This window comes from Lygodium microphyllum, chromosome 13 (genome assembly GCF_053477565.2).
Source record: "Lygodium microphyllum isolate KBCC chromosome 13, Lygodium_microphyllum_v1.1.10, whole genome shotgun sequence".
Classification (NCBI taxonomy): Eukaryota; Viridiplantae; Streptophyta; class Polypodiopsida; order Schizaeales; family Lygodiaceae; genus Lygodium; species Lygodium microphyllum.
Window position 1 is genome coordinate 122,091,953 of NC_141147.1, and position 12,106 is coordinate 122,104,058.

General features: G+C 45.3%; 1 protein-coding gene across 3 annotated transcripts in view; it reads right to left on the bottom strand.

Moving 5' to 3' along the window:
* Positions 1-12,106, bottom strand: part of EMB2458 (FtsH extracellular protease family) — a 166,235-nt gene that overhangs the window by 97,854 nt on the left and 56,275 nt on the right. The gene's annotated exons all lie outside the window — the stretch shown is intronic.

Sequence of the window (12,106 nt, forward strand, 5' to 3'; positions counted from 1 at the left end):
CCGATCAACTGTCGATAGCGGGACGCATCCGCCAAAGGAGAAGCTGAATGGGAAGTGGCCTTCCAGTTCGGATCCATAGGAGTAGAGAGGGCCTGACAATCTTCCATCTCAAAAGACACCAAGAGCTCCTGTACATATCTCTGTTGGGAGAGAAAGATCCCCCTCTGAGACTGATAAATCTCATGGCCTAAAAAGAAATGGAGTAGCCCCAAATCCGTCATCTCGAACGTCCGATGTAAAGCTGACTTTGTCTCCTGGACCTGCTGTGCATCATCACCTGTGACAATCAAATCATCAACATATAATACAAACAGCACACAACCATCCTCGGAAGTGTGAACATACAGCTGCGGATCGGCCTTGGACCGCCGATATCCCAACTGAGACTGGAGGAACGAATCAATCTTCTCGTTCCAAGCTCGCGGGGCCTGCTTGAGGCCATACAGGGCCTTCTTCAACCTGTAGACTTTCCCATCTGAAGAACCAAAGCCAGGAGGCTGCTCAACGTAGATCTCCTCCTTCAAATCACCATTTAGGAAGGCCAACTTCACATCCAACTGATAAACAGGCCATCTCCTATGGCCAGCCAAAGCAAGAACAGCTCTAATGGTTGCCATACGAGCTGTGGGGGCAAAGGTGTCATGACAGTCAATCCCTGGGCGCTGGGCAAAACCCTTAGCAACAAGGCGAGCCTTGTGCTTATCCAAAGTACCATCACTGAGATATTTGGTCTTGAAGACCCACTTGACTCCAATCACCTTCTTCTTCGGGGGGCGTGGCACAAGTGACCAAGTGCCATTCCTCTGAATAGCCTCCAACTCAGCTTCCATAGCTTTCTTCCATGGGGCGGACTGTAAAGCCTCCTTTACGGAGGTGGGCTCTCGATCCTGCATAACACGGGACATCAAACAATAATTGGAGCAAACAAGCTCCGAAGAATGCGCCTGGTGCCTCCGTGACCGCCGCGGACCATCCTACGGTCCCCACTCCTCAGGAACCCCCTCGATCCCTGAATCACGGAGTGTGTCACAGGCCCAGCGAGGAGGAGGCCGAACCTCCCCTCGTCGTTCTCCATCAGCAGAAGACTCTGGAATATCCACCGGTGGTAACTCCGCAGAGGTGTCCGGTGGAACAGTAGACTCTGTGTCAGAAACAGAATCATAATCAAAAGGCACGGGCTCCAGTGGAACTGTAGAAGAAGCCCAACTCTCCCCTGGATCTCCAAGAACGGGGTGCTCCTCACCCATTGAAGAAGCCGGAACCTCCACAAACCGCACATCACGGCTAGTGTACACATCCCGCTTGACGGGATCATACAGTCGGTAGCCTTGGGACTGGGAGCTGTAGCCAACAAATACCTGTTTTCGGGAAGCCGCTTCAAATTTATCACGGTGAGCCTTGGGAATGTGAACATAGGCATCACACCCAAAGACTCGAAAGTAAGAAACATCTGGCTTCGTCCCAAAATAAGCCTCAAATGGAGTCATTCCTTCCACGACCGAAGTAGGGGATTGATTAAGAATGTGGACTGCAGTAGCCACAGCCTCGGCCCACAGAACCTGAGGGGTCTGTCGGTGCTCCATCATGGTGCACGCCATCTCGATCACACTGCGGTTCTTCCATTCTAGAATACCATTTTCTTGAGGAGTATTGGTATTGGCAAACTCTTGGTGAATTCCTCTATCTGCACAAAACCGAGCAAATTCATTAGACACAAATTCACCTCCCTTGTCGGATCGCAAGGTCTTCAACTTCCGGCCTGATCGGTTCTCCTCAAAGAGAAGCCAATCCTTGAAGTGCGAGAAAGCTTCTGACTTTAGTGCGAAAAAATAGGCCCATGTCATCCTGCTATAATCATCCACGATCAGCATGAAGTACGAGCTCCCACGCAGGGACTCATTCCTCATAGGGCCACATAGATCCGTAGATACTAACTCCATCGGTGAAGTAGACCGCCGCGAAGCGGTGTGGGGAATGGCATCTCTATGCTGCTTCCCCCGTATGCAGGAGACACATGGCTGCTGGCTCACCACTATATCCGGCAACCCTCGAACAAGCTGTCCACGTGACGCCCTCCGAAGATAGTCATAGTTCAGGTGACCAAACCGAGCATGCCATAACTCAGACTGTGACTGTGAGGTAAGAAGAAGAGTAGAGAGAGCAGTGAAAGACTTCAGTTTGTAAATGCCGTTCTCCTCATATCCAGATGATAGAACCTTCCTCGATTCACGATCAAGGACTCGCACTGTAGAACTATCAAACTCCACCAAAAGACCAAGGGAGCAAATCTTATGGACTGAAAGGAGATGGTACCCTAATCCTGGTACATGCAGAACCTCTGAGGTATGGGTGCCACCTCGTCCATCCGGAATAAGCTGCATCTTACCCCGACCTGCAACAGAAACTGAAGAGCTGTCTCTAATGAGAACCTGCCCACGCGAAGGTTGTAGCTGGGCAACACCATCTGATGAAGGAGTCATGTGCCGTGAGACACCACTATCAACAATCCACTCTCGAGCTTGGGGAGCCGTCATCGCAGCATCAGAAGCATTCGGTGAAGCGTCCTCAATGACAACTAGATGTAGAAATGCAGCTGATGAGGGTGCAGCCACTGCTCCAGAATCCTTGGTTTCCTTCTTCTTGGTGTTCTTCGAGTCTTTGTCAGGGCAATCCTTCTTCCAATGGCCAGTCTTTCCACAAATATGACATGTGGAGTCTTTGTCCTTGTCCTTCTCCTTGTCCTTCTTGGACTTGTTATCCCCCTTCTTCTTCTTTTGGTCCTTCCCCTTCTTCTGAGAGGCTTGACCTGTCAACGCCTCCGACTTGGAAGTATTCTGTCCCTTTAACTGTTCCTCTTGGTCCAAGACCATAGGAACCAACTCTTCCCAGCGAAGAGTAGACTCTCGCCCCGAAGCAATAAGGGCAGAGTAAAATGTACCGAATCGTGGCGGCAACTCGGACAATAGTGTGATCGCCATGTCTTCGGAGGAAATCGGCTTCCCCGCATTCTGAACCTGCATCTGTAGCTGCCTTAGCTTGTTAATGTGTTCCCTTAGCGAAGAAGACTTATTGACGGACAAGGTCCGCATCTGTACCTCCAAAGAAACCCTCTTCATCAAGGTCATCCGATTGTACATTTGATCAAGCTCCAGCCATATCTCACGAGCCACCGTCAAGTGCTCGATGTGAGCGATCACGGCTGTAGTGCATGATAGAAAGAGAAAGGATCGAATCCTGGCATTCAGTTTGTCCCAATGAGACTGGGCCCTGGCCAACTCCGCACGAGCATCGGAAGAGAGTTTGGACTCATCTCTTACCGAAGGCCGGTCAATATCCTCCTGTACCAACTCCGCCAAATCATAGGACTCAAGGATGGCCACCATCATAACGCGCCAAATGCGGTAGTTGTCGCCGTCGAGCTTCTGATCTGTAGAAAGAGCCGGTAAGACAGGCACCTTCCGGTCCATAATCGCCTGGAACTCCAAGTCCATCTCTGTAAACATCTTCACCTGCAATGCCTTCTCAAACGCAAAAGCAGCTCCCTCTGACTGGGTAAACTCAGCCTGCTAAGGCTCTTCCGCGTCCCGAAGCTTCTTCACCCGCCGGAGGCGATGAAAAAGCAAAACCTGCACTTTTAGGTTGAAAACTCAAACTTCCTCCGCGTCAAACAGCAGTAAACAGCAGCAAATCCACCACCTGTACTCCTTTCCTGTGCGCCCACACTCGTTTCAGCCTTGTTCCAAGGCGCAGCCCTCCTGTCTCCCCTTAAACGCAAAAAACGCAAATTTGTGTCGCGATGGAAACTCCCCTTCAGGTTGATTCTGCGCTCAGTCAGCCCTCAAACACTGTTCTGATACCATGTCAGAGTGCAGCGGTGCGGAAGCGTAGGACTGAGAGAGAGAGAACGCAGAGAGAGAAGGGAGAGAAAGAGACAGTGGACGATGAAGATCTGCTGTATATAGAATGCTGAATACAAAGATATACACAGGCGCAGTGTGCTGGACTGCGTGTCTCCACCTCGACGATGCGACCTGCTGTCCACCTCGAAGTCTGCTGCAGTCTGCACTGTCTGCTGTCTGAAATCTGTGAACAGAGACAGAAATCTGCACGGCACCGGTCTGTAATCTGCGACAGAGAAGAGTCGGGAGATTTATGAGACTACTGGAGACGTCAGGTATAAATAGCCGACATCTGCCCAAAAAAATAGGACAGGTCGGCTGCATTAAATGCAGCCGACTGGGCTGCAGGCAGTCGGACTGCCACGTGGCAGTCCGACTGCACAGTCCGACTGTGCAGCCCAGATCCTGCCTGCATGGCAATGATCTCTAACAGAGACAAGGATGTTAATGACCCCTCTTTTGTTATGGTCACTCCATCCATCAGATACGATAGAGCATCCATACTTCGCTCAACTGGCACGCACGGGCTCAAGGGACTTGTCAATCCTCTCTCTCTCTCCTCATCGAGTTTCATTATACGCATGTCATTGTATGTGACACCGTGCCATCCCTTGCATGGACCAACGGTGGCAATGGCTTTACCATCCGCTTCCATCGATCAACTTTGAGAATATGAAAAGAAAGATTGCACTCAATTATGGTGCATGCAATCTCTATTTCCGCTTGGGTTTGCCTTTCCTTGAGAAAGGAGAGAGGATTGGAAACTTGCCCCATTGCTTGGGGTGGCTTGTCTCTTGGGCATAGCTACACCACTCGAATGGCTTTTTCTAGATGGAATAAAAGAGGCCCCTCTAACGGAGGAAACCGAGATAGTTGGAGAGGGATCTTCTTTCATATTCAAGATCTCATGATCGAGAGAGATCACCTCCTCACTTGCCCTTGAAAGGCCTTTGCATCACTTCGATGGCAAGTATTTCCGACAACAATCTTCATAGACATCTTCACGAATACCAGGGTATGGTGTGGCCTCTCCTCCTAATTTGCAAGAGTGGATGAGAAGGCGAGTGATGGATGAGATTTGAAGTTTTCGGTAATACTTGCATTGCCACTTAACAAGTATTGGATTTCTCCTTCACTCATTCGAAGTAGCCACAATGCAAGTGAAAGGCCTCAAGGAGAGGGGATGCCATTGATGATGTATAGAGAGAGCCTAGAGAGTCATGGGTGGCGGGTGGGATGATTAAAGAAATGAGTGGAAAGGGTAGAGAGCTTGAGGGAGTAGAGAGAAGCTAGAGCTTGATAGAGAAGGTTAGAAGGGTTGAAAGGTTAAGGGAGGAGAGAGCTTGAGAAAGTAGGAAGAATGGAGAGCTTGAAAGGAGTAGGAGGGGTAGAGAACTTGAAAGAATGAATAAGATGGGGGGGGGAAGAGAGAGAGAGAGATTTCAAATTCTGAAATTTGAACGGTGGCCCATAATCCATAGGAGAGGATGGTTGCATTGGGCCATTGTGTGTATATGAGAAAGAGAGAGAGAGATTGACGAATCATGAGAGAGGGAGAGGGAAGGAGAGACAGTTTTTAAACTTGTTAGTTTAAACTTTAAACTTTTCTCTTGAGTCTTTGTGTAAGAGAAAGAAAAGAATAGAAAAGATTCAAGGGAGAAAGAAAAGAAGAAAAGAAAAAGCAAAAAAAAGAGACAAAACGGTCAAAAAAAGTGATTGTTTGGCTGTTGGTGTACGGGAGGAGGCAGGGATCAAACTAGATAGGTCCGAACAGGACCAAACGTGGCGAATGTGGACAACTCTGCACAAAAGTAATGTCAACTTGCCATAGCTGTCCACGACTTTTGTAGCATGCTCAATGTACGCTCAAAATAGATAGAATGGTTGCTTCTCAGCTCAATAAGCACTCAACAAGGCTTGGCTAAGCCCTGGAAAGCTCGAAGCAAGCTAAAACAAGCTGACAAGAGAAGGGAAAACTCAATGCATATCTTGAGAGAAAAAAACAATGGCTGCTATGAAACCTTGAGTTGAAGCTTTGAATCTGGGCTAATGCAAAGGATGAAGAAGCTCCTCGAATGCCCGTTCTCATACCAGTTGAAAGATAGAGCCCGAGTAAAAGCACACAAAAACAAAAGCAACAGCAAAGAAAGAGCTATGATAGATGGAGTAAGAGAGCAAGAGAGAGAGACACCATATATACTAAATGTGGAAACTCCAACAATCACAATGTGTGACCGGCCTTTCCTTATTCAATAGTCACTGAAAGAATAAAGAATAAAGAATAAAGTGACAATGATGGATACCCTCCACCTACAGTGTACAGGTGTGCAATCACGATGTGTGTAGTAAATACAAGTGCTATAGGCACAATCACATTTACCCCCAACAAGGCTAAATGGGAGGAGTTCATATTCCAAAATAGAGGATAAGATCCTTGTGAAGGGGTGAGTACGCAATGGCATGCGAGATCAAGACATTAGCTCAAGGGCAAAGCTGAGTTGAGAGTTAGAGAGAGTGGACGCAAAGATAGGTGTACCTTTTGTTATGGTACACAAAGAATAAAAGAATGTATTAATATGTTAGGGTACATTCAGGGTGTGTTCACACCCATAAGTCTATTTACACGGAGACAAAGGGAGATGAAGGGATTTTACACCCAACAACCTCCCACTTAAAGGCCTGAAGTGGTACCTTTAAGCTATAGCCAACTCCCACTAAACGAATGCAATGACCATGCTGAGCCTTTGAAAGAGACTTAGTGAGAACATCTACAGGGTTATCTTGGGTTTTGACCTTAGTCAGTGTGACAAGACCATCATCCAAGACCTATCGAATAAAGTGATACCGAACATCTATATGTTTGGTACGTGCATCAATGTCAGGGCGAGTTGCAACCATGGCATACATCAAAGATCCACAAGCTGATGCATAAGGTATACCCTCCATGGCACTAGCAGTTGCATTATCTCTAGGGCAATCAACTTTGCTAAGCTTTGTATGTGGCGGTAAAGGCACACCAAGAGGCTTAGCATCAGTCATATTAAACCTGTCAAGTACTTGCTGATGTACTTGTCCTGTGAGAAAAACAACAAACGCTGCCCTTTGTTTCTTTTAATGCGCATGCCCAAAATGTGTTCAACTGCCCCCAAATCTTTCATAGAGAAGGCTGAACTCAGCTAGCTTTTAAGAGCATTCAAAGTACTCTTATGTTGTCCTGCAATCAACATGTCATCCACATATAAAACCAGCACAATAAGGCTGCCATCATCAGCCTTTTTAGTGTATAAGCAGTGATCTACATGACTGCGCTTAAATCCATGGCTGAGCATAAAGGTATCAAATTTTTTGTACCATTGTCTAGGGGCTTGTTTCAGTCCATATAAGCTGCATTTCAGCTTACAAACCAAATGCACTTTTCCTAGAATAGCAAATCCTTCTGGCTACTTCATGTACAGCTCTTCATCCAAGTCACCATGAAGAAAAGTAGTCTTCACATCCATCTGATCCAACTCTAAATCCAAGGATGCAATGAGAGCAAACAAAACACGGAGCATAATCATCTTCACCACTAGTGAAAAGACCTCCTGGAAGTCTATGCCTTCCTTCTATATATAGCCCTTAGCAACCAGCTGTGCCTTGTACTTGGTCTTCCCATCAATACATTTCACGTTGTAAACCAATTTATTAGGAATAGCTTTCCTATCCTTGGGCAAAGGTACAAGCTCTCATGTGTTATTTGCATATAGAGACTTCATCTCTTCTTGCATAGCAAGCTCCCACTTTCTCTTGTTTTCACATGACTCTGCCTCTTTAAATGTCAAAGGCTCGTCCTCATCAGTCAACAAAATGCAATCCAAAGATGGTTGAAACCTCCATGGCTGCCTTCTGACACGTGTAGACCATCTTACCCAATGATTTGTATTATCAGGCAGTGGGCCTACATCCTGAGGAATGTGCACACCATCACCAGGCGGCTGATTTTCAGCATTTTCTTGCTGCTGTAATCTATTTTCAGCATGTTCTTCTTGCTGCCCTGGTTCATCCTGTCCATCTATTTGTTGTCCATGATCTTCTCACTATAGCACAATAGGTTGCTTCTCATTTTCAGTATCAAAAGGGGCAGAATTTTCAGCTAATGGCTGCTGAATGGTTGGCTGTTCATGCTGAAATTTGACCTTCTTTTTGTCAAGATCACCATGTGTAACATTTTTCAGCAACTTTGCCTCATTAAACACTACATCTCGGCTGCATACTATCTTCCTGCCCTGAGGAAGCCAAACTCTATAACCGATCTCTCCCTCATCTCTATATCCCATGAAGATGCCCTTGATGGATTTCATGTCTAGTTTGGTCCTCTGTTCTACAGGTACATGCACAAAGGCATCATAGCCAAAGGCATGCAAATGGTCATATGAAGCAGGTTTGCCAGACCAAACCTCCTCACGAATGTCATTTTCCAATGCACGACTGGGAGAGCAATTGCATACATAAACTGCAGTTTTAAGAGCCTCTCCCCAAACTATTGCGAGAGATTAGCTATGGACAGCATGCATCTGACTCTCTCACAAAGTGTGTGGTTAAATATTTCAGCCACGCCATTTGATGCAGGATTATAAGGGGCTGTCAACTCCCTCCTAATGCCATGCATCTCACAAAACTTGTGAAATTCTTTTGAGGCATGCTCACCCCCATTATCTATTCTTATGGCTTTCAACTTAAGCACTTTTTGTGTGGTAATAAAAGCATGAAACTTTTTAAAAGAATCCAACACTTCCTTTTTGATCTTAAGTACATACATCCATGACTTTCTACTGAAATCATCAATGAAAGTAACAAAGTACCATGCACCCCCATACGAATTAACAAGCATAGTGCACACATCAAAGTGTACTAGGTCAAGAGCAGTAGGTGATTTAACGACACCAGAGTAATAAGGAGACTTCACTTGTTTTCCATATAAGCAATCATTACAAAATTCGAGACCAGAGCCTTTTACATCAAATCTCCCTAAAGAGGAGAGAACCTGAAAGCCTTTCTGGCTCATGCGACCAAGTCTTTTGTGCCAAAGCTCCATCTGTGAATGGACTTCAGCCACAGCCAAGACTTGCCAGGTAATGCTTTACAATGCAAATAATATAAAGTCCCCCTTTTGCTACCTTTAACAATCGGCATAGAGCCCTTATGGACCTTCCAAGATCCACCACCAAATATAGTAAAATACCCTTTAGCATCAAGATGCCCAACTGATAGTAGACTATTCTTTATGCCAGGTACAAATCTTGCATCCTCTATCTCACATGCATAGTTATTACCCAAGTAAACCTTGCCTAGGCAACCTGCAGTGTATTCAAAAAATGACTCCAAAGAGGGAGTAACATGAAAAGACGCACCATTGTCCACTATCCATGATTATGACAGTCCATCATGAGCTGAAAGTAAGGCATCAATTACCTCCTTTTTTATGATGTGCATATCACCTGTTTGCTGCCATAATATCTACATCATTACATGAGGCTACAACAAGTATCTCTTTAGTGTCAGAAAGCCCTTCAATGACCACACTAGATGCAACATTTGCCTTTGCAACTTCTTTTAAGAAAGAGCTGTCATCGTCTTTCTTATCATCCTTCTTTTTCTTACCCTGTTGTTTCTTTGTTTCTTGCTCTTTCTTGAAGTACCGGCAATCGGGCTTTTTATGCCCTTTACGCCCACGATGATAGCATGTGACATGTTATTTGCCCTTGCTTTTGCTTGTGCTTTTTTCTTTACTGGCTACATTACCTCTCTTTTCTAACTTGCCTCTCACATGGTAAGCTGAGCCACTGCTTTCACCACTAGACTTTATTCTGATTTCTTCATTAAGGATTGAACCTCTTACACCATCAAAAGTCAAAGCAGGATTGTTACTAAGTGACACAACCAAAGATTCCCAGCTATCACGCAAAGTCATCAATAAGAAAATAGCTTTCAATTTATCATCGACAGCTGCCAAACCAGAGTCCTGCACCAATTGACTCAAAACCCCTGTGAAAGCACTCAAATGCTCAGATGTTGGCTTAGACTCATCCAACTCCATGTTCACGAGTTTACACATAAGAAACACTTGATTCACAGGAGTTCTATTTTCATAAGTGTCCTTAAGTTTTTTCCATATAGCATAACCTGTGTCAAGACGCTTGATGTCTGTAAGTACATCATCAGACACGGCCATCTTAATGTATGCAATGGCCTCCTTTTTAAGTCTAGCCCAATCCACATATGTCATAGCTGCAAGCTTAGTCTCCAAGAGAGCATCTTCACAGTCCTTGAGAAACAAAATGCCTTGCATCCTATCCTTCCACAAGTCAAAGCCAGTGCCATCAAACCTCTTGATTTCGAAGAGGGATTTAGTGTCACTGTTGCTAGAAGCATTTGCAGCCATTTTTCAGCAATAAACCAGAAATTCAATGCTGCAATTTATGACAGCAAAAAATGAGCTGAATATTCAACTGATTTCAGCCCAATTTTTCAGCAAATAATAGCAAGATTCAGTCCAACTACATGTACAGCAGTAGAAAGAATGACTTTCAGCAGTATGACTGCAATTTCAACATACATTTAATGCATACACTACTGCCAGGTAACTCCCACTTCAGCAATATCACCAAAAATACATCTGCACCAATCCCAATCTGCAAATGATCACTAAGACTGCTGCAACATGAATAATCAGCAATACATAAACTCAATGGGAGCTGTCCAGCAACTGTACTGCATACGTATGTGCTCGTATCATCTTCTGATACCCAAAACACCAAGAAATCTCTGCAATTTCTCCAAAATCGCACAAGTGAGCGATAAAAATGCTCAAATCACTTTCCTTATAACCACAAGATTGCTTCAGCAATATTCCCAAAGTGCATTTCATCCATTAACTTTGCCAAAATCCACAGATTTCAGCAAAAGCCCCAAAAATTTCACTATGAAATCTGCCCCAATTGCATAATACATGTTCCTGAGAGCATAAAACAAGCAAATTTAGCAAAATTTCACAAAATTTTGCAAAAGCCCCAAAATTTCCGGGTCCAAGTGTGCACGAATGTGCATTAACTTTGCCAAAATCCACAGATTTCAGCAAAAGCCCCAAAAATTTCACTATGAAATCTGCCCCAATTGCATTAATACATGTTCCCGAGAGCATAAAATGAGCAAATTTAGCAAAATTTCACAAAATTTTGCAAAAGCCCCAAAATTTCCAGGTCCAAGTGTGCATGAATGTCAGTCAATCTGACTTAGTTGAACAAAATTTCACCAATACAACAAAAGCCCCAAATTTTATGAGTCTAATGTTGAGAAATTTCACTCCGATGAGTAAAATTTCAGTAAATTTGGCGAAATCACCAATTCAAATGCGCACAATGTCTGCAATTTCTGACACAGATGCCTCAATTTTGCATGACCAGCACTCAACCTGAAAAGCCCCAAATTTTTGGGCATAGATATGTACAAATTTGAACTCTATGCTTGCACCACGAACCCCCGTCGAGCCAAGGGGAAATTCCAAGAGAATTTTTAAGGAAAAAAAACGAATTTGTGGCCCAAAAAGAATAACGTGACGAGGTCCGTTGACCTGCCAGTCATGTCACGTCGCGTGATCTGGAACCCCGCCGGCTGCCGGCTGCCGTCTGACGTGCGTCGCCTGTCCATCACACGCTGGTCGCGGCTCCATCACGCCTGTCACGCCTCGACTCCCTGCATACATCACTTGCCGCTAGTCGTTCCTGGTGCTGCCTACTGGTCCTGCCCGACTGTCGCTGTGATCCACAATGGACCTGGTGCAGTCGACGCTAGACTTGCCGTGATCCTGCCTTCCACTTGTGAGCTGTCGCCCGTCACCCAGAAGTCTTGTCAACTGCCTACGTCAGCCTGTCGCCCGACGGCCACACACTCAACAGCTGCAAGTCACACTGACTAGTGCTCAACTGACTTTCTTCTGCCTCGAGCTATTCGTGAGCTGCCTTTGATCTCGGTAAGCGTGCACTCTAGGCTCTGATACCAATTTGAAGGGGTGAATGTGCAATGGTGTGCAAGATCAAGGTGTTAGCTGAAGAGCAGAGCTGAGTTGAGAGTTAGAGAGAGTGGACGCAAAGATAGGTGTACCGTTTGTTATGATACACAAAGAATAAAAGAATGTATTTATATGTTAGGGTATATTAAGGGTGTGTTCA